Below are 27,964 nucleotides of genomic sequence, written 5' to 3'. Positions count from 1 at the left end.
TAGCGATGCAGCAAGCTGCTTTTCCACTCTGCACACTTGGAAGACTCTTATTGCATGACTCACAAATTAGCAAGCAGAACCAGACCTGCTGGCAAGCAGCAGCATGAGCTCAGAGTCATCATTTTGTATGAGTCTCTTTCACAGACACATCAGATCTGCTGACGCTAGACTGCTTTCAGATGTGTTTGGGGAGAAGTCAGTACAAGGGCGTCACACTTAAGCCTCGCTGGCTCATTATGGACTTCATCTGGGAGAATGTGATGGTTCTGATCAATGGGACGGGCATTGTTTGGTAATGAAAGAAGGCCCCATGCAAGTAGGTGGAATCTGGAGCTGCAGTTAATTATCATTTAGCATTGTTTAAATGCACTTTAAATGTAAAGGAAGGTAATAACATGCAATTTCATGCTTTTTATATGGTCTCTAACAACGTTTCTTGAATTAAAGAAACAGTGGGTCTTTATTAAACCTGCTTGCAAAAAATGTCATGGTGCATTTAGCTCTATCAGTGTCACAATAGACTTTTTGTTTTTCACCTTCTCTATTACTCAAAGTAAAAGGAAATTTACCATCCTTTCGAAACAATCTGTTTGTTGTAACTCTGAACACTGTCGAAAGTTGGAACCCAGTGCAACAATTCACCATGTCAACACCATTGGAGAAATTCACGACACAAATGCCAGCTGATCTGATAGGTTTTCATTTGCAACAACATCCTTGTATTTGAAGACAAAAAAGGCCTGAAACCTAATAAGCTTTACTTCTTGATTGTATGCAGGGCTTTTATTTTGACAAGCCCTCTATCTAGCTTAGCAGCATTAACATAAGCATGTTTTTGTTTTTTTTATTGCATAAAACAGGACTCTAAGATGACTCTCAGAAAACAAGAAGGGACACTTATGCAAACAGTCATATGCATTTGATGAGTCAAATAAGTTATGCATAAAAAGAGTAATACTGAGAAACTTGTTGAAAGCGCCAATATTTTTTTTATTCTTTGTACTTGTTAGGACATGAAAGACATTAATTTCAATCATGCTTGTTTTTGAGCTACTGTGTTTGACAACCTTTTGTAACAAACAGTGTTTGTTCCTTTTTGTCAGTTATCACTGCCATCTTGCAAATAAATTTATAGGCCAAAAGTCAGGAAATGCACTGCAACGATGCTGCAGCAGAGAAACTGAAAAAAAAAGAAAAAGCTATGTAAAACGAAAAGGGGAGAAAGTGTCATCAGCAACAGAGTAAAGAGTCTTTTTTTCTCAGTAACATCTTACAAAAAATCTCTACGTTTCACAATAGATTTTAAACTGGATTCTGGCTTGACTTAAAGTGAAAAACATGCAGATGAAATAAGATACTTTCAAGTATTGCATGATAAGATATCGTGGCTTTGTAAGCCTCACGTAGATTAACTTGCAACATCTGGGCTAAATTGATGCACAAGCGTGGATTTACTTTAAGGCAACACCTCAAAACCCGTGCTTCCTTGTATGACATCATAGATCACTGAAAAAACAGCCAATATATCCAGAGGAGAATAGTGGACTTCCAAAAATTTCCAGATGCCTGTAGGTGCCATATTCATCTGTTTAAAACAAAAATACAAGTAAAAACATGATGGAAATGTCCAGCCGTCTGTCTCTGCCATTCAGGAAGGAGACATATTCTGAATGTGTTAATCAACCATAGAACCTAAACTGTATACCTTGTGAACATGTTAGATGAAACTGGTAAGAGAGTGTCAGTATCTACAGTAAAACCACTTCTTCTGCCTACATGAGCTGGAAGGCCATTTAGAGAGGATGATGCCTTATTCTGAAAGCAGTCTAAAAAGGATTCTTACAGTTTGCAAATGCACTCAGGGACATAGACTTCAACTTATGGGCACATGACCTGTGGTCTGATGAAACTACATTTAAAGTGGTTGGTCTTATTGACCATAGCTACATATGGAGGGAAAAAGCAAGCATGCAAACCTGAGAACAACAGCTCTAGGAGCATTATGTTGTCATGTTGTTTTGCTTGTCAGTCATCATCAATCAGTCATTTTCTACCGCTTCTTCCATAGTGGGTCGTAGGGAAGCTGGTGCCTATCTCCAGCAGTCTACGGGCGGGAGGCGGGGTACACCCTGGACAGGTCGTCAATCCATCGCAACACAGACACACACAGGACTAACACATTCATTCACACCTAAGGACAATTTAGAGAGACCAATTAACTTAACAGTTTTTGGACTGTACGAGGAAGCTGGAGTACCCGGAGAGAATCCACGCATGCAGGGGGAGAACATGCAAAGTCCATGCAGAAAGACCCACGGCCAGGAGTCGAAACCAGGACCTTCTTGCTACAAGGCAACAGTGCTACCGACTGCGCCTTCGTTCAGCCAAAATTGTTCCTCACAACATTGATTGCATCACGAGAATAAGATAAACATTATGAAGCATGATTTTAAGACATCAGGTGGGAAGGTAAAGCATGGACACAAATGGGCCATGATCTTATTAATACCCTGAACTGAGTTACGAAGCGATGAATGGACAATAAGTCTATGTTGTAGACAAAGCCCTGATTACAGCTCATAAAAAACTTGAGGGCAAAACCGAACAGGTGTGTGAGAAAGGCAGCCAACAAACCTGATTCAGTTACACCCATTCTCTGAGAAGCTTGTAGAGGCATATCCAAAATGTTTTAAGTTTTAAAAGTAATTCTACTAAACACTGAGAAAATATATTTAAACTTTTGAAGTTCAAGGAAAAATATCCTGAGTAAATCTGCTCTTTATTCTGATAATTCACAATTAGCCATTTAGTAATCATAACTAACAGGAAACATTTAGTCTCATTTAATGTCAGAAGGTGAGATAAAATCGTCTTTTTTTTAGACATTTTCTTTTGGACATCTGGCTTCGGCTGTCAGTGGGTGGTTGCAGCTCTATGAAGAATTTTGTCAGTCTGACCTCAGAGCAGTGAAGGCTTGAGCAACTGGAGGTGCTCCAGCTGCAGCCAGTAATAAACAGCTGGGGAGGAGAGTGAAATGGTGAACCAAAGATGTGTGCTGATCAAAGCATTGTTTTCTGGCTGCCGTGTGGAAGTTTGACCACAAGGGAGACAACACTTTGCAGCCAATAAGCATGGAAAGGGAGACAGAGCTTTCTTTGGTTTGACCTTAATTCAAAATGTCACATTGAAAAATTACTTCAAAATATATGCACAATTTTTATCAAAAGAGCTGATATTGCTATCATAAAAAGCTGATGTCATTTTCTCAACGACTATGAACTCTTAATCCGTCCTTCGAAGCCTTTCTGCGATTCTTGCACAGACGCAATCATCACCCCCCCTTTGGGAAGCTCTGGTCTCCTACCTTGTGTCAGTGTGATGTTTCTGTCCAGGTCTGGCTCATGTTCATTGTGTGCATGTTTACGTCTGTGTCAGCTTTAACAACAACAGGGCTTCAGGGTGTATCAGGAAAGTGTGACATCTACACCCCTGCTGCCCTCCTGCCATCTCTCCTTACGTCCTTTGTGCTTCTGTTTATTGTACATTTTACAGCTTTGGCAGTGCCGCTCTGTGATTGCTCACATTTAAACACAGGCAGAAAGTTCACGTTAAGTAACAGCTGGATAAAAGTAGTGGCCCGACCCTGATCCGTCTTATCTTATGACGGCCCAACACCCATCTCCACCCTCTAGAACACTGACCCCCGGGCCGCCAAGATCCAGCTTGCCGTCGGGAAGTTGAAGATTGTCTCCTCGGGGAAAGAAATGCACACATTTCAATGCATTTCTCCAAACAAATATTTAGCAATCTGCCTCCAGCAAAAACATGCAGAGAGCATCTTACAACGTCTAACCTTCTTCAGGTTAAAATCCAATAGGTACATGCTTGCCCTGGTTACCAAAAGCTTATTTCACACTCAACTGATTAACTTGACATCCTATACTCTTCTGCCTACAGACATCTACAGTCTAGTTTCCATTTCCTCCATCGCCTCCCATCAACATTTAGCAGAAGATCTAAAAAAATCCTCTGTGTGAACAGAAAGAAATGAAGCAGGTCTGTTTTTTGTCTTGCTGTGAGTGAGGGATGTGAAACATCTGTGAGCATGTACTTTTTCATACCTCAGAGAGCATGGAGCATTCTTTGAAATACCACCTTAACCACAGAGGCCAAAGAAGAAAGGAGATGTCTTATGTGACAGCTGCAGATGTGACAAAACATCGTGACAACACGTATTTTCAAAACTAGATTTTACATTCTTTATTTGGTATAACAAAAGAAGAACCCAGCACAAAAACAGATAGGTTGTTTTTATTATTCATAGACAGAGGTTACATTTGCAGTCAGGGACATTAAATGACAGTTGGACCACAGGGCAGAAGGGGTTTGCATCCCTTCTGCTTGTACAGAGTGAAAGCAGACTTCTGGTTATAAAGTTGATGAAAAGATTCTCATGATAATTGCATGGATTTGGAGTTGTTGTGATAAGGGTACTTCAGTAAGCCTGTGCAAACAGTGTGATAATCTGCAGGAAGCCACAAAAGTCACTACTGTAACCCCCAATGCAACCTTGGGGGCCCCACGCTTTGCTGTCCATTATCACATTTTCCCTGAGTGAATCAGAAGATCTTAAAAACAACACCCAGTACTTATATTTAACACCAAAATCAGACAGACATTTACAGAAGTAGACCATGGGAACAAACTTTTCAGGCTCCATGGCGCAAATAAATTAACTTTATACACATGTTAGATGTCCCAGCAAGTGGGCAGACCAGTAAAATGTAAAAAGAGGCATGCAGTTAAAATGCCTTCTTTTAAAAAATAGATTTAATGTTTTGCTGAATATTAATACCATTATGTGTTGCTAGCCCTAAAAACATAGCTTATTTTAACATTACAGAAACGCATCTGATCCGTATCTGTTTTTAGTGTGAACAGATAAAATGATCAGGACACAGACAATGATTCAGATGTCAACACTGCACAATGAACAGATCAAGTTCTAATGTGTCGGAATAAAAAAACTCCTAAAAAGCAGTAAGATAACTCTGCAGGCTTTTCCTGTTTTCTTTTTTGTTTTGCGTAGGGGGTTTGAAGACAATTTGCAGGGTGGATGGATTTCTTCTAAAGCTGTGAGCAGCAGAGACATGCAGGTTAAGCCCCATGTTTAGAGTACAGAGGAAGATAAGCAGGCCCGACTCCAGGCAGCTCTCGGAAGAAGCGACTGAATCTCCCCCCGTTGCTGTCTGCACTAATTATTTTCATTGCAATTATTTCAGCAAAGCAAAAGGAAGAGCAATTGGATGCATTTTTATTTCGTTCTTCTGTCAAGAAATACTAATGTGTACAGGTCCTTCTCAAAATATTAGCATATTGTGATAAAGTTCATTATTTTCCATAATGTAATGATGAAAATTTAACATTCATATATTTTAGATTCATTGCACACTAACTGAAATATTTCAGGTCTTTTATTGTCTTAATACGGATGATTTTGGCATACAGCTCATGAAAACCCAAAATTCCTATCTCACAAAATTAGCATATTTCATCCGACCAATAAAAGAAAAGTGTTTTTAATACAAAAAATGTCAATCTTCAAATAATCATGTACAGTTATGCACTCAATACTTGGTCGGGAATCCTTTGGCAGAAATGACTGCTTCAATGCGGCGTGGCATGGAGGCAATCAGCCTGTGGCACTGCTGAGGTCTTATGGAGGCCCAGGATGCTTCGATAGCGGCCTTTAGCTCATCCAGAGTGTTGGGTCTTGAGTCTCTCAACGTTCTCTTCACAATATCCCACAGATTCTCTATGGGGTTCAGGTCAGGAGAGTTGGCAGGCCAATTGAGCACAGTGATACCATGGTCAGTAAACCATTTACCAGTGGTTTTGGCACTGTAAGCAGGTGCCAGGTCGTGCTGAAAAATGAAATCTTCATCTCCATAAATCTTTTCAGCAGATGGAAGCATGAAATGCTCCAAAATCTCCTGATAGCTAGCTGCATTGACCCTGCCCTTGATAAAACACAGTGGACCAACACCAGCAGCTGACACGGCACCCCAGACTATCACTGACTGTGGGTACTTGACACTGGACTTCTGGCATTTTGGCATTTCCTTCTCCCCAGTCTTCCTCCAGACTCTGGTACCTTGATTTCCGAATGACATGCAGAATTTGCTTTCATCTGAAAAAAGTACTTTGGACCACTGAGCAACAGTCCAGTGCTGCTTCTCTGTAGCCCAGGTCAGGCGCTTCTGCTGCTGTTTCTGGTTCAAAAGTGGGTTGACCTGGGGAATGCGGCACCTGTAGCCCATTTCCTGCACACGCCTGTGCACGGTGGCTCTGGATGTTTCTACTCCAGACTCAGTCCACTGCTTCCGCAGGTCCCCCAAGGTCTGGAATCGGCCCTTCTCCACAATCTTCCTCAGGGTCCGGTCACCTCTTCTCGTTGTGCAGCGTTTTCTGCCACACTTTTTCCTTCCCACAGACTTCCCACTGAGGTGCCTTGATACAGCACTCTGGGAACAGCCTATTCGTTCAGAAATGTCTTTCTGTGTCTTACCCTCTTGCTTGAGGGTGTCAATAGTGGCCTTCTGGACAGCAGTCAGGTCAGCAGTCTTACCCATGATTGGGGTTTTGAGTGATGAACCAGGCTGGGAGTTTTAAAGGCCTCAGGAATCTTTTGCAGGTGTTTAGAGTTAACTCGTTGATTCAGATGATTAGGTTCATAGCTCGTTTAGAGACCCTTTTAATGATATGCTAATTTTGTGAGATAGGAATTTTGGGTTTTCATGAGCTGTTTGCCAAAATCATCCGTATTAAGACAATAAAATACCTGAAATATTTCAGTTAGTGTGCAATGAATCTAGAATATATGGATGTTAAATTTTCATCATTACATTATGGAAAATAATTAACTTTATCACAATATGCTAATATTTTGAGAAGGACCTGTAAAAAACAACTTGTCATGTGCAAGCATGACACATTTCCTTCTTTGTTTTTTGGGGATCTTGGTCACACTGTCCAACTCAATTCTGATCCACATGATCTTCAAAAAAGCGACAAAAATATATACCTTCTTTCGGTGTGACTGTCAGGGCAGAGAATGAAGATTCTGGAAGTCTGCGGTGCATTTCCTTTTTATCTGGAAAAGAAAGTGAGGGCAGATCTTTACACAACTCCTCTGTGTGTGTGTGTGTGTGTGTGTGTGTGTGTGTGTGTGTGTGTGTGTGTGTGTGTGTGTTTGTAGTTGAAACAGTTCAATGTTTTCTTGTGCAGATGGATTAGCAAACACACAAGGGCACAGATATATCATTAATTCACAGGTACAACTAAAAACAAACATTAGGCTGGCAGTGTGGCATACTGGAGCCAAAAGGATTTATTTTTATTTCATAATTACCTCACTTGTATCTGTGCTTAATCTTTATATACTGTAGATACGATGGTAAACAAGGGGTGGAAATTTCCAACCTCTCAAGACTCAGAGCCTGAGAACAGTTCGTATGTGCTGTTAATGACTTCCCCAGTGTAATCCTGGGTCTAAAAGGAGGAACGCTCAGTATTTAGCTGCACAGACCACTTTGCCTTTTTGGGGTCTGTTTCTCTTTGAACTCAGATCTGCAGAAATGATTGCTTCAGCTGTCAAACACAGATATGTCTTCAGCATAAAACCTGGTTATTGTCAGGTTTCTGTCAAGTTCAACTGTAGGTTGGGAGACCACAACTCAACTGAACAACGTGACAGTTACTTCATTTGGTAAATGCAGAGAGTACATTTAAACGAACGGCTCTGCATATGGGAAAAAACGGCCCTTCAACTGTAGGTTGGGAGACCACAACTCAACTGAACAACGTGACAGTTACTTCATTTGGTAAATGCAGAGAGTACATTTAAACGAACGGCTCTGCATATGGGAAAAAACGGCCCTTCAACTGTAGGTTGGGAGACCACAACTCAGCTGAACTACGTGACAGTTACTTCATTTGGTAAATGTGGAGAGTACATTTAAACGAATGGCTCTGCACATAGAAAAAAACACCCTTTTGTGAAAGATAAGGCTTCTTGATATGTAATTGTCTGTGTCAGCACTTACAGTAATAAAATCTGCTTACCAGAACACCTATCGCTGATTAATCATTACAGTTTCCTGTCTAATTTGTAGAGAAACCCAAGTGCAGCTCTAGTAAAGAGTTAATTAGGCAAGACATTTCCTCGTTCACCTTTGTATTCTTAGTTAACAACTCCATTTATTGTAGAAACACTTCACTAAAATGCAACATCAGCGTCGTCTCAGCAGGCAAGACTCATAAAAACAGTACCGTCCCACAGTGTAAAGGACCACATGTCCGCTAGCATGTGAAGTAACACTCATCAGGGATGAAGGGTGGGTACAGCTGCCAGATGTGCACAGTCCCCCGAGTCCAGTGCACATTCTCACAGACAATGGAATGTTTGTGAGGAGCCCCAACAGGAAGTGAGGTCAGGCCTTTTGACCCCTCCCCTAAAGGCCTAGTGAGACATGAGAGCAACAGGGCAGCTTTAGCTGAGCAAGCCCCTGAAATTGTGCCATGGTAATTCCATGGACAGTGGGCAAGGCAGTCCATAAAGGCTTTCTGTAAAACAGCCATTAGTTCAGTGAACCTGCTTTCTTTCTTTATTCTGTAAGAAGAACAAATACTTACGAAATCATTGCGAGGCTGGAATGGATACATTCAGTAACAATGGATTACACACAGGGTTATGAGGGGTCAAAGTAACAAAAATTAACTTGTAATGAATTGAAGGTGTGAAATACTGAACGTGGTAAAATTGAGTGCTGTAAAACCCAACACATGATTAATATGTGAAAATCTGTGAAAATTAGAATCTGTGAATTTGGAGGTCATTAAAATGATAACATGGTAAATATTAATGCTATAAATTTTAATGTTATCAAATTTAACGTTGCTCGTTTTCATTCACTGCCTTGATTTGAGCGCCTCCATTTTTACCACTTCAGTTTTATCATTCATCACGTTCACAGTGTAATTTTTGTTACTTCCAGTAGCTCGACATACGGCAGCAGCCCCGGTGCGACAGTGGAGTTTTGTAGTGCGTGATCTACAATTTCCCTTGATTCATTGCTGGTCAAAGTGGATTGTCCTATTCAGGTTGGAGGGGAGTTCCTGCCTCAAGTGGAGGAGTTTAAGTATCTCGGGGTCTTGTTCATGAGTGAGGGAAGAATGGGGCAGGAGATCGACAGACGGATCGGTGCGACTGCCACAGTAATGGGGGCACTGTGCCGGTCCGTTGTGGTGAAGAGAGAGCTGAGCCGAAAAGCAAAGCTCTCAATTTACCGGTCGGTCTACGTTCCTACCCTCACCTATGGCCATGAACTTTGGGTCATGACCGAAAGAACGAGATCCTGGATACAAGCGACTGAAATGAGCTTCCTCCGTAGGGTGGCCGGGCACTCCCTTAGAGATAGGGTGAGGAGCTTGGCCATCCAGGAGGGGCTCGGAGTAGAGCCGCTGCTCCTCCACATCGAGAGGAGCCAGTTGAGGTGGCTCGGGCATCTATACTGAATGTCCCCTGGACGCCTTCCTCAGGAGGTGTGCCAGGCACGTCTCACCGGGAGGAGGCCCAGGGGACGGCCCAAGACACGCTGGTGGGACTATGTCTCTCGGCTGGCCTGGGAATGCTTTGGGCTCCCCCGGAGGAGCTGGAGGAAGTGTCTGGGGAGAGGGACGTTTGGATGTCTCTGCTGAGTCTGCTGCCCCCTCGACCCGGTCCCGGATAAATCAGAAGACGATGACGATGTTTTGCGTTTCTCGGCGCCAGCTCGCTTAGGCAGCTATCAGCCGACCGAGCAGTATTCCCTCCCTCTTCAGTAGAAGGTGCCCGATTCCATTGTTGAAATAAACTTTTGAAAAGATATACTTTTGTTTGTATATTTGACTCTTTTGAATAATAGGTTGCTGCCTAAACCAGTAGCCTATTATTCAAACCCATGGTGCGCATCAGTGAATTTTTGAGTTAAGTCCTTAGTTTGGTTGATTTGTTTCCTTTGACAAATAGTCACCACACATAGCCTGAAAATAATCCTACAGAATCATATTTACCACGTTCAGTATTTCACACCTTCAATTCATTTCAAGTTAATTTTTGTTACTTTGACCCCTCATACAGGTTGTCTCAGCAAGAAAGTGTAAATATATAGCACAAGAGCAAAAGTTATTCAAATTGTTTGTTAAGTGACACACAATGTCTCATCTGGAAATTGTATTTACTCATGCGATGCTTCCACAGCACTAAAGCTATAGGTGAGTTGTGTGATGAACTAAGTAAAAAAGTACTTTCCTTTGACATTATCTGACATCATTTAGTCTAATATGAATCAGAGCAGGAACCAAGATGTATAAGGATCTTTTCAGCGGTACCATCTGCTTCCTGTTCTTAGTTTGTGGTCAGAGAATATGAAAGTCGCATGCTGTCACGTAAACCTTTCATTTTCCCCTTTCGCTGTTGTGAAATACAGTAAATAAATTGGCCATGCAAAAAAATTCCTAATTTTTTGATTTGGGAAATTTCATAAATATTGAAGCAGCTCCCTCAGATCCCAAATGAAAACTCATATCTGTTGCACAGAAGCCAGGAAGAGATATTTTGCGAGCTAAGTAATACATCAGAACATTAGGAAGCCCCTCGCCTTTACAGATGCATGACATCACTGCCACTAGGGATGACTTACAAGATAATGACTGAAGACACTATTACAGGGGTTGGACAATGAAACTGAAACACCTGGTTTTAGACCACAATAATTTATTAGTATGGTGTAAGGCCTCCTTTTGCGGCCAATACAGCGTCAATTTATCTTGGGAATGACATATACAAGTCCTGCACAGTGGTCAGAGGGATTTTAAGCCATTCTTCTTGCAGGATAGTGGCCAGGTCACTACGTGATACTGGTGGAGGAAAATGTTTCCTGACTCGCTCCTCCAAAAACCCCAAAGTGGCTCAATAATATTTAGATCTGGTGACTGTGCAGGCCATGGGAGATGTTCAACTTCACTTTCATGTTCATCAAACCAATCTTTCACCAGTCTTGCTGTGTGTATTGGTGCATTGTCATCCTGATACACGGCACCGCCTTCAGGATACAATGTTTGAACCATTGGATGCACATGGTCCTCAAGAATGGTTCGGTAGTCCTTGGCAGTGACGCACCCATCTAGCACAAGTATCGGGCCAAGGGAATGCCATGATATGGCAGCCCAAACCATCACTGATCCACCCCCATGCTTCACTCTGGGCATGCAACAGTCTGGGTGGTACGCTTCTTTGGGGCTTCTCCACACCGTAACTCTCCTGGATGTGGGGAAAACAGTAAAGGTGGACTCATCAGAGAACAATACATGTTTCACATTGTCCACAGCCCAAGATTTGCGCTCCTTGCACCATTGAAACCGACGTTTGGCATTGGCATGAGTGACCAAAGGTTTGGCTATAGCAGCCCGGCCGTGTATATTGACCCAGTGGAGCTCCCGACGGACAGTTCTGGTGGAAACAGGAGAGTTGAGGTGCACATTTAATTCTGCCGTGATTTGGGCAGCCATGGTTTTATGTTTTCTGGATACAATCCGGGTTAGCACCCGAACATCCCTTTCAGACAGCTTCCTCTTGCGTCCACAGTTAATCCTGTTGGATGTGGTTCGTCCTTCTTGGTGGTATGCTGACATTACCCTGGATACCGTGGCTCTTGATACATTACAAAGACTTGCTGTCTTGGTCACAGATGCGCCAGCAAGACGTGCACCAACAATTTGTCCTCTTTTGAACTCTGGTATGTCACCCATAATGTTGTGTGCATTTCAATATTTTGAGCAAAACTGTGCTCTTACCCTGCTAATTGAACCTTCACACTCTGCTCTTACTGGTGCAATGTGCAATCAATGAAGACTGGCTACCAGGCTGGTCCAATTTAGTCATGAAACCTCCCACACTAAAATGACAGGTGTTTCAGTTTCATTGTCCAACCCCTGTATCTCCTCAAAGAAGGTCGAATAGAGGCCTTTTTTACTCTAGACAGATCCTGCAGTCTCAAAGGTAGTACTGATGACTACTACGCTGTGACTTACCCTCACCTCACCCGTATTACAACTAAAGCCATATAAAATGGATTAGAAATCCAATTCAAATTGGATTAAAAAACATATTTCATCACTGAACAACATACAATTTAATTCATATCAATGCCATGGTATTTCTGCAAAAGGAAACAGTGCCAGGAGGAATTCAAATGTGTAATCATCACACTGTGATCTGCTAGAAAATGGTTTTCTATGTTTTATAGCAAGCACCACCCCAGGACTTGCCAAATACCACCATCTTGATAGATATTTTATACAGCAGTACCACATTGCTTCGGTTTGTTGTGTTTTGTCATAAAAACAAAGAATAGTAACAATAATAATAATAATCAGCAACATTCTAAATCCAATAATGCTACCTTGCCTATAAAACCTAGCCATAGCTGCAGTAAAAACAGTGAATTGAAACATTTGACAATTAGTTCGGGCACTGTACTGTAAAACCCCCTTTCGTGAACATGCTGCTGCAGGATTTCAATGCACAGTTTATATAGATGGCTGGCACTGAGCATATTGATATATCAATACACAATACAGAAATTCAATAGGCTTCCGTTTTTGTTACTGGAACATGGTTAAGTTGGGTATGATGTCATTCGACTTCAGAGGCAAATGAAACACAGATGGTTTCAGAAGGTAGACGTTCTCAGATGTTTTTCCACTACACTTCTCTTTTGGGAAGTTTCTGGACAACACGTAATTTCTATATAATTTATTTGTAAAGCGCCAGTTCACCACAAATGTCTTCTTGAGGTACTTTACAAGAGAAAAAGAGCCAATTGTTATCCAGGAATATACAATGAATCAAATTCAATTGAAATTCAAATTGAGATATTCCAAAGGGAAATTAAATGTTGTAGCTCATATTAATATTCAATCTGAAATAGTCCAATCAGTTGAAATATATTTATTTAAAAATTTTCCATTTTGGTCCTAGTTTTATTAAAATAGAGTTAAAATCCCTTTAAAACATCGAGTAATTGAATTTTTTGCAATCTCTTATCCCCAACAAGCATGAGGCCACAGTGGACACACATCACATAGTTAATTTGATCACATTTACCGATAGTCGAACCTCGACTTCAGGAGGAGCAGTGTGGTTTTTGTCCCGGCCGTGGAACACTGGACCTGCTCTATACCCTCTACAGGGTGCTCGAGGGTTCATGGGAGTTTGCCCAACCGGTTCACATGTGTTTTGTGGACCCGGAGAAGGCATTCGACTGTGTCCCTCGTGATGCCCTGTGGGGGGTGCTCCAGGAGTATGGAATCGGGGGCCCTTTATTAGGGGCCATCCAGTCTCTGTACAAGCGGAGCAAGAGTTTGGTCCGCATTGCCGGCACTAAGTCGGACCTGTTCCCAGTGCATGTTGGACTCCGGCAGGGCTGCCCTTTGTCACCGGTCCTGTTCATAACTTTTATGGACAGGATTTCTAGACGCAGCCAAGGGCCGGAGGAGGTCTGGTTTGGGGACCAGGGGATTTCGTTTCTTCTTTTTGCGGATGACGTGGTCCTGCTGGCCCCCTCTAGCCAAGACCTACAGCATGCGCTGTGGCGGTTCGCAGCCGAGTGTGAAGAGGCTGGGATGAGGATCAGCTCCTCCAAGTCCGAGGCCATGGTACTCGACCGGAAAAGGGTGGCTTGTCCTCTTCAGGTTGGAGGGGAGTTCCTGCCTCAAGTGGAGGAGTTTAAGTATCTCGGGGTCTTGTTCACAAGTGAGGGAAGAATGGAGCGGGAGATCGACAGACGGATCGGTGCGGCTGCCACAGTAATGGGGGCACTGTGCCGGTCCATTGTGATGAAGAGAGAGCTGAGCCGAAAAGCAAAGCTCTCAATTTACCAGTCGGTCTACGTTCCTACCCTCACCTATGGCCATGAACTTTGGGTCATGACCGAAAGAACAAGATCCCGGATACAAGCGGCTGAAATGAGCTTCCTCCGTAGGGTGGCCGGGCACTCCCTTAGAGATAAGGTGAGGAGCTCGGCCATCCAGGAGGGGCTCAGAGTAGAGCCGCTGCTCCTCCACATCGAGAGGAGCCAGTTGAGGTGGCTCGGGCATCTATATTGGATGCCTCCTGGACGCCTTCCTCGGGAGGTGTTCCAGGCACATCCCACCGGGAGGAGGCCCAGGGGACGGCCCAGGACACGCTGGAGGGACTTTGTCTCTCGGCTGGCCTGGGAACGCCTTGGGCTCCCCCTGGAGGAGCTGGAGGAGGTGTCTGGAGAGAGGGACGTCTGGGCGTCTCTGCTGAGTCTGCTGCCCCCGCGACCCGGTCCCGGATAAGCGGAAGACGACGAGTACGACGAGTACATTTACTTTGTAATGAATTCATATCAAAGCCTTTTCTTTCTGAGTACCAGTGATGCACCACCGGTCATACTTGACACAGTTTGAGAAGTATGGTCCTGGGAAAAGAGAAGAAGAGGAGGTGTAACATCTGGATTTCATTTAGTGTGCTGCAAAGTGGGGAAAACCTCCTGAAATAGGCCTAAACCGTATTTTCCACATTAATTGCTGCCGACCAATCTGCGCTGTTATTCTAAAATCGTAAACCGTGAATCTTATGGGGTTTCCACACACCATCTCTGCCGTGTGGGTGTGTTTGTATGCGAGTGCGCAGTCTTTTGTGTGAAGCTCCTCAGTCCGTAGAGCTGTTGTTCCCAGTGAGCTTCAGGACAGGCACACGGACTGCCGGATTAGGAAAGACAAAAGAGAAAGTGTGATTTCTACTTTTTTTTCCCTCCATTCAATGTCTCTGTGTCGGTTGCCCGTCTGTGTGGCTCGAATAACTTCTCATTTCAGAAGGAATCGTTGCACTCTCTGGTGAACGTTGTTTCTGTGATATTGTACAGACCGGAATGGATTGAGTAATCACAGACTAGACAAGACATGCTGTCTAATCATCCACTAAAGTTTTTATTGTAATCGATGGTTCTCCACACCAGAGGTGAGGAGAACAGCAGAGAACATTTGTTTCAGCGTTTTTACTCTTGGGAGCACGTTTGGACGCAGTTTTTCTGTTGCTCCACATTCTCTTTCTCATGGGGTAAGTTGTGCGCTCTTTTCAAATATATACTTATATTCAACACATGTGCTGCAGTTAAGCGAACAAAGGGATCCGGGCTTCCCGTACATAGTGCGTGTTGAATAAAATGTTTTTTGGGGGGGATTTTACGGCTCACAGTCACGCTTTATCTTCAGAGTGTTCTGCCTTTATTTGCCGTTCGATGAGTCAAACGCGTTCAATGATCAACTGAACATCCCCAGTCACGATAAACTCTTGAAATGTTCCAGTGACGAACTAAACCTTTCTGTGACAGCACCGATCGCCCACGTTAAGTTGCGCCCATGCACTTCTCAGTTACAAACGCTGCTGCAGCCAGTAGGCTACGTGGGTCCCATGTGACAGTTGTGCTTGCTAAACAATGGGCTTTTTTGATGAAAACACTGTATTTGTACCTACTCATACATACGTATGTCCACCGTACAGGGCGGCCGAGACAGCCTGCTGCATCATCTGCAGGCAGTAAGCTGTAAAGTTGTTTAGGGGCCTCGCATGTTCACGGCTCCATGCTGCGCCCCCTTCTGCCCACCCCCACCCTCTGACCCTGTCCGATGCTGTTGAGGCTTGTTCATCCGTCACTCTAAAGAAAGCATTGTATTGAAAGGCTGTATTAATAAGACAAAAGCCCCCATTATCCCCGTGTGCTGGAGTTAATCTCATGGGGTTTGGAATTGGGCTCCTCAGAGCTCTCCAGCTCAGAGATTCTGCAAGCAGTGACCTAACAGATCACAGTTTTTCCCCAGAAATAAACATTGCACAATATCTTTATCCAGACATTGTCACCATAGACGTTGAGTCATTTTAGTTTATACTTGGCAGCTGAAAATGGCCAGAACAGGCTTAATTTTCCTTTAAAACATTGCCTTGCTAAGGAAGGATACATAGGTGTCAGCACTCCAGAAGGCGTCCTGGGAGAATCCTCAAGTCACGGTGCAATAAGATGATAAGACAGAGGAACTAATGTTTACTATCCTGATAAAAAACAAAAACGTCTACGCTGTGCTCAGCCTGGTTCTTTCTGCACAGTGTGGAGCTTATTAACAATCTGTCTGAAACTGCCTAGGCTTGTGAGAGCACTATCTAAACTCAGCTGCAGTAAGGGGACAAAAATAAAACAAGTCAAGCACAAAGGGATGCTGAATAGCTTGTTCAGTACAAGCAAGCATCTTAGTGTGATAACATCAAGAGTGAGAGGTGAAGAGGAAGCACCGCCAGCAGAGTTTGGATAAGACTATCAAGTGTTGAACGGGCTGTCAACAGTCTGAGTGATGAAGTGGTTGTGCAAGGGCTGCTTTCGTTGTTTTGTGCATGCTTGACCACCTATGGACATGACTGGCTGGAGACGGGGCAGACGAATGCGGCCACATGTCCATCAATATTGGGTTCATGTGATCACATGGCTCAATGGGCCTGAAAAACACCCGCCACCCCACTGGACCTGACTGCTGTCTGGATTTTCAGCACTCGCACTGCACCCTCCCTGGAGCCCCCCTCCGGAGAGTACTGGGAAAAGCTTTAAGACTTTGATCACAACCTCTCACCTCAAAGCAGCCTCTCAAAGACATGAAGCACTCATATTAGGCTCAGAAGAGCCAGGTTTTTGACTCACATCAGCAGGCCATTACCTCAGAGTTCAGGATCTGTGTTCCTGTTGGCCCAGCACGCGCTGTACAGTGGCTGTGTATTTCTCTAGAAGTTGACTCATGTAATTTGAGTCCCCTCAGGGGGGACTGCTTAGGGGTAGCGTGAGAAATTTAGACAAATAGATGAGTTGAATCAATAAATAGATGTATAAGTGCCGGCATGGATAAATAAATTAATAATCTTTAAGTGGTGGGAACTAGAATTGTGGCATTTTTTATTGGCGCATCTCACAAGGGGGTTGAAGGGTGGGATGGGTTTTTGGTGGGTGGTGTCCATCCCCGAAGGACACTCACGTTTCAGCCCAAGCCTGGGAGCGGTTCGTTTATAGGAAGCTGCGAGAAGGCTCTTCCTCTGGGAGTCTGACTTTTCTTTTGTTGTCTTCACTCACCGTTTTATTGACTCATATTAGATGAGCTGTGACTCTGAAACTTGATTGCATGAAACGTGATTGCATGGAGCCACCTGCCAGAGCTTGCCTAGTTTTACCTGGGTAAATAAAACCAGTAACAGGTCATTGGAAGAGGTCTCTCCTTTCAGATAAAACGGAAAAAAGCAGCAGTATGTGCATAGATTTTTGGGTGGTTTATGCAGGGATATTGAACAGCTTTCTAGGTTCTGTGTGCCAACAGTTCAAGCTGGTTCTCAGCAGAAAAACACTTTCCTTGGGTGTGGCAGCTGGAGCCAAATGTTCGCAAGCTCCTAAAGTGCAAGTCACAACACAGCTGACAGCATGTAGTCTTCTGACTCATGGCCAGGAGCTAGGAGTGTTTCCAATCAGATGTATAAATATGGCGGTCTTTGCTTTTTTATAAACACAACTGAGAGAAGGTGCTCGCTCTTCCTTGGCAGGTAGAAGAATACAGATGAACACTCACTCGCCTTACCTGTCTTTTCTTTTTGAAAACAACCCTTCATGGATATAAAGGTTGGGCTTTGATTATTACATAAACTACACTTGGTGGGGAAATAGTTGCCTCTGGCTATTATGAAGGTGTTTTTATTCCTTGGAAAGAACTCGTTAGTATAAACGTGTCCTGTTACATTGCTTTTCCACTTAGAGTACTGGAATAAACCATAAGACCCCCCATGGCAGGCCACTGATGCTTGTAGCAGCGTGCCAGGATTTCCTAATGCTTTCTAGCATGACGATAACTCTTCCCTCCTCCTCACATTTTAGGCTTGGATTGAGCCTCAATCCCAAAAAGCTGCTAGTTGGAAAACTGTTTGATCTGAGGAGTATTTTTCTGGGACACTGTTCAGAGTTAGATGTAGACAAGGACATTATACTTCCTCCAGGTACAATGGCAAGTAGACTGAATGGGGAGATTCTGGCTTGTGCTGTGGCTTTGGATGGGATCAGCAGTACTTTGCAACCACTGTTTAGGCTGTGCTATGATTTATGACCTGGATGGGAACAACTCATCTGCTCTGGCTGCAGCCTTAATCAGTGTGGTCATGTTGTGGTTTTCTGATTTCTGGTCATTTTGGAGCCCATTCATGACTGATTCTTTGCGAGCAGGTACATATGAAGATGCTGCTGTTACTTGCACACCACACTTCTTTGTTTCTCTAGTGGAAGTCTTTGTTATGCATTCACCTTGTTTGTACAGCTGGAGAACTCGGCAGGATTACTTCAAAACCCCACCTCCAGAGACCCCAAAATATGTTGGAGACAGTCTTCTTGGGTGCTGAATCTTCTGAATCTAAAGCCAGTTAGTCTGCTGAAGCCTTTGTTTGGAACTAGAGATTTTACTTTACCTCTCATCCTCATGAGCTCCTTTCCTCATTAGATTTTCTAATCACTAACAGGCTTTAAAAGTAAACTCAAACCAGACCAGGCTTAGAGCTTTTGTGAGTAATGGTTTAAGTCTTTGGATGCTTGAAGACACCGGGAGCTTCACCAACAGCCACCCACAAGGAGGGTCATAACAAAGGTCAGACAGTTCTCTTAGAACAGATCGTTTTAGTGGAAGTGGATGCAGTTTATGTAATTGACAATGGCTCAAACGCGTCCACTTTAGATGAGTCATGTCAGGCAGTCAGAGTAAAGGAATTGCCTTGTTCTCCACTAAAATGCTGCACCACAGTATTATTTACCATCGACCAATCTGCCATACATAGTCGGTCCAAGCTTGTATGAGGCTCTTTGCAGAATTTAATTTGGGGCCCACCTTCCACAACCTCTGACCTTCTGTTGATATTGTCAATGCTTGCTTTTGCTTTTTTTTGCCTTTTTGCATTGTTTTTTTGGTTGTTTTTTTTTTGCACTTTACATTCCACTGAAGGCACGTTCACTAGCATACATAGGGAAAAAAGGCTAATACTGGCTCATAGAGCTAAACTTGGAATGTTGCCCTAGCTAAGACAAAAGCAACAGGAATGAAGAAATGAACTTTAAATTATGAGTCTGTTAACAGAACTTTCAAACGATGAAGGTTTTCCTTTGTATGTGAACTGGAGTGTAACAGTATTTGCACAGAATGTTCTCAGTGCAACCTTTTTGTGTTCGGGGCACACGTGTAATGAACGGATACAGCCTTATTTTAAACCTACACAGATGCAGAACTAAAGTTTGCAAATCTCCGTTAAAAGGTGACACCAAAACAAAGCAAAGAAAGGACTCCCAGCTATCAGTAAAGCATGCTGTTTGGGAACATTACATTTTCTCATTCAGCCACAGTGACAATGGAGACAAAAAGGTGGACAGAACCCAAGCTTTATGTCAATGATTTTCAGCAGTGATGGAGTATGTAGTTAATCCTTTACTGACCTTAATTACTCACCTGAAGCAACCTCAAGCAGAGTGATTTAAATGTATCATAAGTTTTTTTTACAAAAAATTCTAAATAGCAACATTGGCAATTTTTGAATCCTGTCCTCTTTTTGAAATGCTAGAAGATATGAATAAAATCCAATATTTCTCACAAAATCTAAACATTTTTGCTCAATCATAAATAGAGTAAACAAATACGTACATATTTTTGTCTGTCTTGATTGAAAAATACTGAAAACTACCTGAAACTTGATATAAACCAAGGAAAAGGGGAGTAGGCTTCTCGGTAAACGGGGGGGCAGTCGCACATTTTGCTTTTTTCAGCAAAATAATCTTTACATTCCATCCCCAAACTTCTTTTTTGATAAATAAAAAAATAATCCCTAAAATTCTACGTAACAACGGTAGAGTGTGTGGACATTACAATGTTCCCTCTCCAGGCAACAGTGGTTTTCCTACTAAAACAGTACTTTGTTTAATGGATCTGTGTTTGCCAGAGGAGTCTAAAAATGTGTTTCATACAACAGCCAATGAAAAGGAAAGACCGAGGGCTCAAATTCATTTTAGTTGCCATGAGGTAAATGCAGTCAGGGATGCACTGTGATTTCTTGTTCTTTGCTAAATGTTACTTGTAATTTTCAATTGACTGCTCTCCAATATTATTTTTTTAAATTTATTTTTTCTGTCCCTGTGTTGTTTACAAGGCTGTTAATCAATGCGAAATCAGTTTAATGAACAACCGTGAGGACTTACAAAATACACATAATATCTGATGTCATGGCTTGCAATGCAACAAATATTCAGGTCTCTCACAGCTTTCCCTACAAAGCAAGAGAACTTGAGAATGGGCGGAGGTTAAGGTCTATCTACAATGTAGAATTGGAGAAGAAAAGGCAAAACAAAAGACACCTAAGGAGCTTGAAAACCCTTCATTAAGAGATCCGACTCTAAAGAACATTGGAAGGTGTGAGAAGTTCAGAGTGAGTGAAGATCCGATCAAACACAAGTTAGTCCACACACTTGTTGTTGAGCTTCACACACATCTGACCTACCATTTTCTCTGCAACTCATCTGCTGGTGTTTGAAGAAAAGGTGCCAAAAATGAAACTCTGCAAAGTGGAGATGTGGGCTTATCACGTGCACATCTAACACACTTGAGTCCCAATGTTTAGCATGCGGTTAACAGAAGCCCTCTTTCAAACACGCAAACCTAACTAACTCACATCAGCACTTTTTGCATTGGGCCGACCTTTGTTCCAGAGGCAAACCAAAATTCTGCACCGCTTCAAATGGCATGCTGTAAAAACCCCAGGACAGTTACACACCTGAGATCACTTCCTGTCTGCTGAGGAAATGTACAAATGAACAACGGTTTTACAATTTTTCTGAACATATTGCGCACACACACTTTTAACTTGTGTTGGAAAATGTTCTTTTGTAAAGCAAAGCTCCATAGTCCTCTGAATTGAGAACTGACGACACACGAGGACTGTAATGAAGACTTTTAGGAGGGCTTTAAGAACAGGCTTCCTTCAAATGTGTGCCAAATAAATCCGTCTTGATGTGCCTTTAATCACTTCTCTGTGGCCCCCGTCTTTTGATCTCTGTGGTAAGTTTAAAATATGCGCAGCGAGGAGGGGGTGTCGGGGTGGAAATGGTGTGGCTTCGGAAATCGGTTCAGCATTAAATAGAAATATGCAAATCAGAGAAACTTACGAACGTGAATGTTTTTTAACCGGGTGACCGTAATATTGTAACTGCCTCTGCAGGCATCCCCCCCCCTCTACTTCTTTGGGCTACATGATGCCCCTTTTTACACAGCGCTTTGTTTTTATCTTCTCTTGCGGCTGCTCTTAAAACCTCATTAGTATCAGCAATAAATAAAGAATTGCCAAGGTGCAGAGATGTTGCCTGCAGAGCAACAGAAGTAAAATAAATAAATAGATAAAAATGTTGTGCTGCAGACTGACAGATTGGATAGCACATAAGCGACTGTACCCAAACTGTCAAAGTGTTTGACGAGCGAAAGGGTAATCCCTAATTATATGATGAAACCCCACGTATTGGGGACACACACTGCCCCAGTGTCTTGTAGATTATATGTTGCATTTGTGAAGCTTGAATGTACACAAAAGAGGACAAAGGAGAGGAAGGCATACTGTGTGGGGCTAAAATTAAACATTTGCCATAAACAAAAAACACGAGGAAACAATTTACTCTGATACAAAAAAAGGAAGTGGTTCACTCATTCAAAAGCTCTGGTGCACCTATGGTATTGATACAAATTTAAAATTCATACTTCTCTATTTTAAAATAGGGATGTGATTAAGGTCTTCAGTTTAGTCTAGGGACAGACTCTTCTTTGCTCTGGTTGTTTTTTGTTTAATACTCACAGAATTGAGGTTCCTCTCTAAGGTAAAAAATATGAGATGTTGCAAAGCCCCGTTTCATTTTGAAGCTTTTAAACACATACCATCCTTCTAGATTACACTTCTCCTTCACTTTTTGCTTGTCTCTTGTGACCTTTTAGAAAAAAAACACTTCCTACCCTTTTATCCTCTTGCTTCTGTTGCAAACACGCAGTGTGCGGAAAATCACAGCTAGAATGTGTGAGACTCCCTGTCTCTGTCGTTTCAGATATCACTGTCTCAACGTCTGCGGTAACATCGTGAAGATGTCCAGATGAACAGATCAAACCTTTAAACTTTGAACTCAAACAAAGACTTTGAACTCTTCTTTTAGTGATTTTTTTTGGATATGTGAAAATGGTGCAATAGTTTGAGCTCTCGAAGGCATTTCTGCTGTGGGTAAGATGACATTCACTTTGCATCCTTGTAAGAAATTCTGCTTGACTTTCTTGTAACAACAGAGACTTATGATGATAATTTTTATCCTTGTGACAGTTGTTGTTTTTTTTTTATCATCAGTACATATTTTTCTGCTGTGTTGCAAGTAAATGGAGATAAGCTCAACACCTGCAAGTAGATTCAGGCTCTCCTGACATAGAAGGAGCTGCCTTTGGTTTTGTGGATCTTATAGATGATACATTTTCCACCTGTGCAGATGTGGAGTGCCACAGTTGTATCACACCAGTGACCCAAGTTCACCTCCCCCCAAATGCTGTTAGAGGATGGCAGGAAAAACGAATAATTGCCATTGAATAATCAATAGTTTGGCTGTGCTTATGTAAAAACTTTATCACACAGTGGGAGGCCTGGGTTTCAGGGATGGATATTACAGCACAGAGTTGCTGCAGGCAGTAACTCTATGTGCTTTCTGGTTGCATAGCATGATTCTGTGGTGCAATTCAATAGAAAAACAAAAGCCTGCCTTTGGGGGTCTTCTGAGTGCCCCACAGGAGGACTGACCTATCCATGGTGCAGATGGGGACACAGGCACCATCGTGATGCAGTTTAAGAATCAGAAGGAGAGCAGAGACAAATTGAGCATACATTTTACACTGAATTGTTGTGGAAGTTGTGGTAAAACTTTGTGGTGGAAATTACTGTGTTTTCTTCTTGTGTGTGTGTGTGTGTGAGAGAGAGGGGGGCATGCCAACACTTGACTGGGGAAACTTTATGACTACTGCATGTATTACTTGGAATCTTCCTTTCAGGAGAGTTTTTGTGCCTCACCGTGTGTTCCCTCATGTTGAAATTGAAGTCAGATATTTACACACACGGCATAAAAAGAAACAACCTTTTTTTTACTGTCTGATATTAAATCAGACCTCGCCTTTCCTTTATTTTTTGCGAGATCACCAGAATTATTTCTGTTTTATTTTCCAGAACAATCAGATTTTTTTGTTTTTTTTGTTTTTACAAATCTTTGCACTAGCGTTACTATGCCTTTAAAAATTTAGATAACCTACTTTGTGATCGTCTGATAGGTTAAATTAAGTCACGCCTGCTTCCTTGTGTGTCATCATGGAAATAATGTAAAGAAAATTCAAGATGGCTTGTAGAGAATTGTGTAGCTCTGCTAGTCTGCTTCATTCTTGAATATAAGATGCATCTATTAAAACAATTATATGCAAGTTTAAAAAGCATGGGAGTTTAGAGCAATCATGCTTTTCAGGAAGCAGACGGGTTCTGTTTCTCAGAGATTAAAGTGTTTTGGTGTAAAATGTGCGAATGCACTTCACAAAATAGATGGCATCATGAGGAAAAAACCTTATGTCGAAATATTGAAGCAAAATCTGAAGACATCAGCCATGAAGTTGAAGGTTAGGCATAAATATGTCTTGCAAATGGACAATGACACAAAGCATACTTTCAAATTAGTTACAAAAATGGCTCAAGAACCACAAAATCAATGTTTTTGAGTGGCGGTCACGAAGCCCTCATCTCAGTCATTTTGTGGATACCAAAAACATTAGACCCAAGTCGCACCATTTTGAGGCATTTAGCAAATCTAACCTAAAAACCTAAAGCAGGAAAAACTTAGTCTGATTTCATGTAACACATTGAGAGAAAGGTTTCCCCTGTGTGTTTTTTTTTTATACAGGGTATATAAGTTTCTGGATTCAACTGTACATTTTCAGGTCCATTTTAATTCACTAAAACATGGCGAAAGGAAATCCCAGGTCAGCATAAGAATGTAGGATGTGAAAAAGCAAAGGAAGGAGAAAGATGTAGGTTGCTGACTCTTACACAGAGTTCTATTACAAATATGATGAACCTTTTTATCATTAGCTTGTGAAACTGAGAAAGACTTGATGATCCCAGTCGTAGTCGGGTTCTGGTTATTCATTGTAGATTACTTGATTTCTGTTTATTACACCAAATGTAATTAAGTGTCTTTTAGCCTACTGTCTCTTATGGAGTGCAGGAACCCATTAAACTATTGAAGATAAACATACGTCATCTGTAATTAATATCTTTATATAATAATCCTAACATAAAGAAAATGTTCTTTTAAAAGTCCAAAGTGACTCCCTTTTCAGTAGCTTTAGATTACCAGAAGCTGGATTGGTTCTGTTTGTTGTCACTACAATGGCTTGTGTGCAGGAAGGATGAGGAGCAGATGGGAGCAGATGTGTTATGTTTCAGATCACAAACTGTTGATCTGCAGCATATGCTTGACTTGACTCATTTGACTAAACAACCTGTAATAACGTTTGAATTCAAACAACATACGATGCAAATATTAACCGTCTAAATTTCAGCTTTATCTCTTATCTAAGACAGTTGCTGGAGATCATGAGATGGAAATGTGGCAATGCTTGCTCAAAAGTGAGGAGCCTAGCTCTTGGGAGAGGTTTTACACCAGGAGAAAGTGGAGTCAGGTTTACGTGTAGTTCAACGCTCGCAGGCGGTGTAATGAGGCGGTGTTGCCTTGTATTATTGAGAGTGGGCAGTCTGCTAATAGGGGCTTATCGGGTGTTTCTGGGAAAGCACCTAAGGCCTTTTGTGCACTCTTCAATCCCATGTTGATGGAGGGAGCTGTGTCTCCTGATAGGATTAACAGATAGCAAGAGCCAGCTTTCCGCAGCAAACGTTTTGCTTCACCTTTTGCATGAAATAAAAATCTGTGCACTAAATGCATGCATTTGCAGTGATGCGTGCTTTTAAAAAGTGGGCGGAGCTGTTGCACAGAGACAAACCATTTGGTGGCTTGTGTTCATGGGAATGTGGACCACAAGAGCATCTTTGAGTCTTTTTTTAAAATGAGAACTGTAGTCTTGATGTTGTCTTTTTGAAGAGGATATCCTGTCTCTTCTTTGACTTCCTTTAACTCTATCTCTTGGTTTATATCTTTGCTCTCAAGGTGTTTATCATCTCTAAACTACGTTTAGTAGGAGGTGATCAAATTCAGGCAGCATGCTGAGTTCTATAGTCTCACTAATCTTCAGCCGTATTACAGTGCATACAAACCAGTGATACTCCGTTTTTTTCCATCATTAATGTAGGAATTAGATCCAACCAAATATTATAAACTTGTACTTCCTACCTTTGCGTACTTTGCCGCTTTAAATTGTAACACTACTGTGACACGGTTTTGTTGTATACAATGCTACAGAAAAGCATTTGCCTTCTTACAGATTTAGTTTTTTGGCACACTTGCATATTTCAAATCAAACAAAATTTTTATATCAGACCAAGATAACATGAGTAACATTTATTTACATATTTATAACATGAATAAATCATTTATTAAGGGAAAAAACTATCCAAACCACCCGGCCCCGTGTGAAAAGTATCCACCTTCACTACGTTTAATCATGAATAAATTGTGATTAACCACAAAAGCTGAGTCCAGTTTCAGTAGTCACACCCAGGCAAGTACGCCTCTGAATTACAAAACAAAAAAATCACTCCAGACTTGAATCTGAATGAGATGATCTCAAACTGGCCATTTATCCTTGAAAACCCTCCAGTGTGGCCCAATTAAAACTATTCTGCAAAGAGGAGTAGGCCAAAATTGCTCTAGATTTAAAAGAGTAATAGCCAGACTTCACTAACATTTAAAGGCAATCGTTGCTGCCAAAGTGGCGCACCCAGTCGTTAGGGGGCAATTATTTTTTCACATAAGGATAGGTTGTTTGAATAGCTTTTTTATTAAAATCTCTGTTGGAAACTTCTTTTTGTTCTTACTGAGGTTATATTTGTTTACTTTAACATTTATTTGAAGATCTGAAGTTGTGTGGTAAAAAAAGCAAAAGCAAAAGACTACACTATTTTAAAATTGTTAAAATAAACATCTTTTGTTACTTAAACTGCTTGGGTGAAGCACTACAACCCAGTTTATTTAAAGCCGTTTCTGTTGTCTGTCAGGAAAAGCATGACAGGATATTTGACAAGTTTTGTCTGCAAGTGTGACAGCCGTGTCTGGGTCAAACTTGGGGCACAATTTTGACAAAGAGTTATGTGAGGTGTACAGGAGCAGGGCATGGATGATGGGGGGGAGGGGGTTGGTTTACATTGCAGGGAGTTTGTACTGCGGCTGACCAATCACCACGGGGAATCCTCCGAATGGCGCATGGCAGGTAGAAGGGCTGGGCCAACACAAGACAGTGCTGCAGGCAAACCGGCCTGTCAGGTTTCCCCACATGCAGCAACACCGTGACAGACTCCGAAGACTATACAAAGTTGAGAGGACCTTGAGTTGTCCACACACACACACACACACACACACACCAGATGGAGAGTGGGCCTGTCCTGCAAAAAAAACAGACCAAGATGAAACAAAGAAAACTCTGTGGCTTATAAGCAGACAGAAGTCTGTGGAGATGCAGCAGTTCTCCACGAATAAAATCATTATGCTCCAATAATGCAACCTAATGCAATTACCCTGCTGCAGCAGGCACATGTGCTTAAGCTCAAGTCTCCTATTTATGTCTATAAATGGAGCTAAAAAGAGTGGGGAGAAGACAGGCCTCCTCAGGTGGCAGTTCGATAACAGAGTGCTCGACCGAGAATATATTTCTGCTATGATAGTGTCGGCAGCCAAATGGATCTGTGCTGCTCCGTTATAAAGACCAAAGGCCACTGCTATTCGCACTGAAGGAGCCTATTTGCTGTTTTTGCTTGAGGAAACAGTGTTCTAGTTCTAGCTGGCAGCCAAAAGCAGCTTAACCTGCCTGTAAGCAAGGGAACACCTTGCCCCAATAATATCAGGTTGTCACGATTAACTTCTTCTTAGGAACAATATTTTTCTGCTTTTGTAAAAGTCTGCAGTGAGCTGTTTTTTCTTTGAGTATGTGTATGTCACAGTTGCATCTGAGATTCTTGCTCTTGATCTCCGTCTGTCTTTATCTTCCAGCCTCCCAGGTTCTGACTCAAAGCCCACCAGAACAGTGAGGAGGTCCAGGCGTAGTTTCCATCCATTTATTTACATAAAATATTTTGCAGCCTTCCAGAAGTGCAAATACAGGCGGTGGAAGGAATCATTAGTCTTGAATTTCTCTGGGAGCTCGTCTGTAGAGGGATCGTGTTACTTTTGACAGGTTTAAGACACCAGCTTCACCTCTAATTAGATTTCCAGAGCTTTAAATTCCTCTTTGTGCTCAGTCCTGAAGGGTCTATCTATTTTATTTTATTTACATTTGTAAGAAGGCTGCTCCTATAAAAGAGTAATATGAAACCATGGCAGTGGTTGGGAAGGTCATTTTGTTTTATCCATGTCTTCAGAAGCATAAATAAACTCGTATTAAGTCAAAGATTTTTCCAAATTTTTTTTTCCACAGGTGCTTCTTTTGGCTAAAATTTTAATCTGGCATATTACTGCTGTGAATGTTTTTTGCACCAGTAATATGTAAAAGTGGAAGTAATACTGCAGAGCGCGATCAAGTCTTAACAGGTTTTTTCTGTGCAATACGGAGAAGCCCCTACTTCTTCCTG

At 42.1% G+C, this 27,964-nt stretch overlaps 1 protein-coding gene across 2 annotated transcripts in view; it reads left to right on the top strand.

Annotated features, from left to right (window-relative positions):
* Window positions 1–205: 205 nt before the first annotated feature.
* Window positions 206–27,964, top strand: part of LOC124863433 (sphingosine 1-phosphate receptor 2-like) — a 31,531-nt gene continuing 3,772 nt past the window's right edge. The window contains exon 1 of one of the 2 annotated variants that reach the window (XM_047357803.1): window positions 206–316. The gene's annotated coding sequence lies outside the window, so the exon portion shown is untranslated. Of the gene's footprint in view, window positions 317–14,426; window positions 15,188–27,964 lie in introns of those variants that run through there. The other variant, XM_047357802.1, reaches the window with a different exon arrangement.

Source organism: Girardinichthys multiradiatus, chromosome X (genome assembly GCF_021462225.1).
Source record: "Girardinichthys multiradiatus isolate DD_20200921_A chromosome X, DD_fGirMul_XY1, whole genome shotgun sequence".
Lineage (NCBI taxonomy): Eukaryota > Metazoa > Chordata > Actinopteri > Cyprinodontiformes > Goodeidae > Girardinichthys > Girardinichthys multiradiatus.
This window is presented reverse-complemented; position numbering and strand designations above follow the sequence as displayed.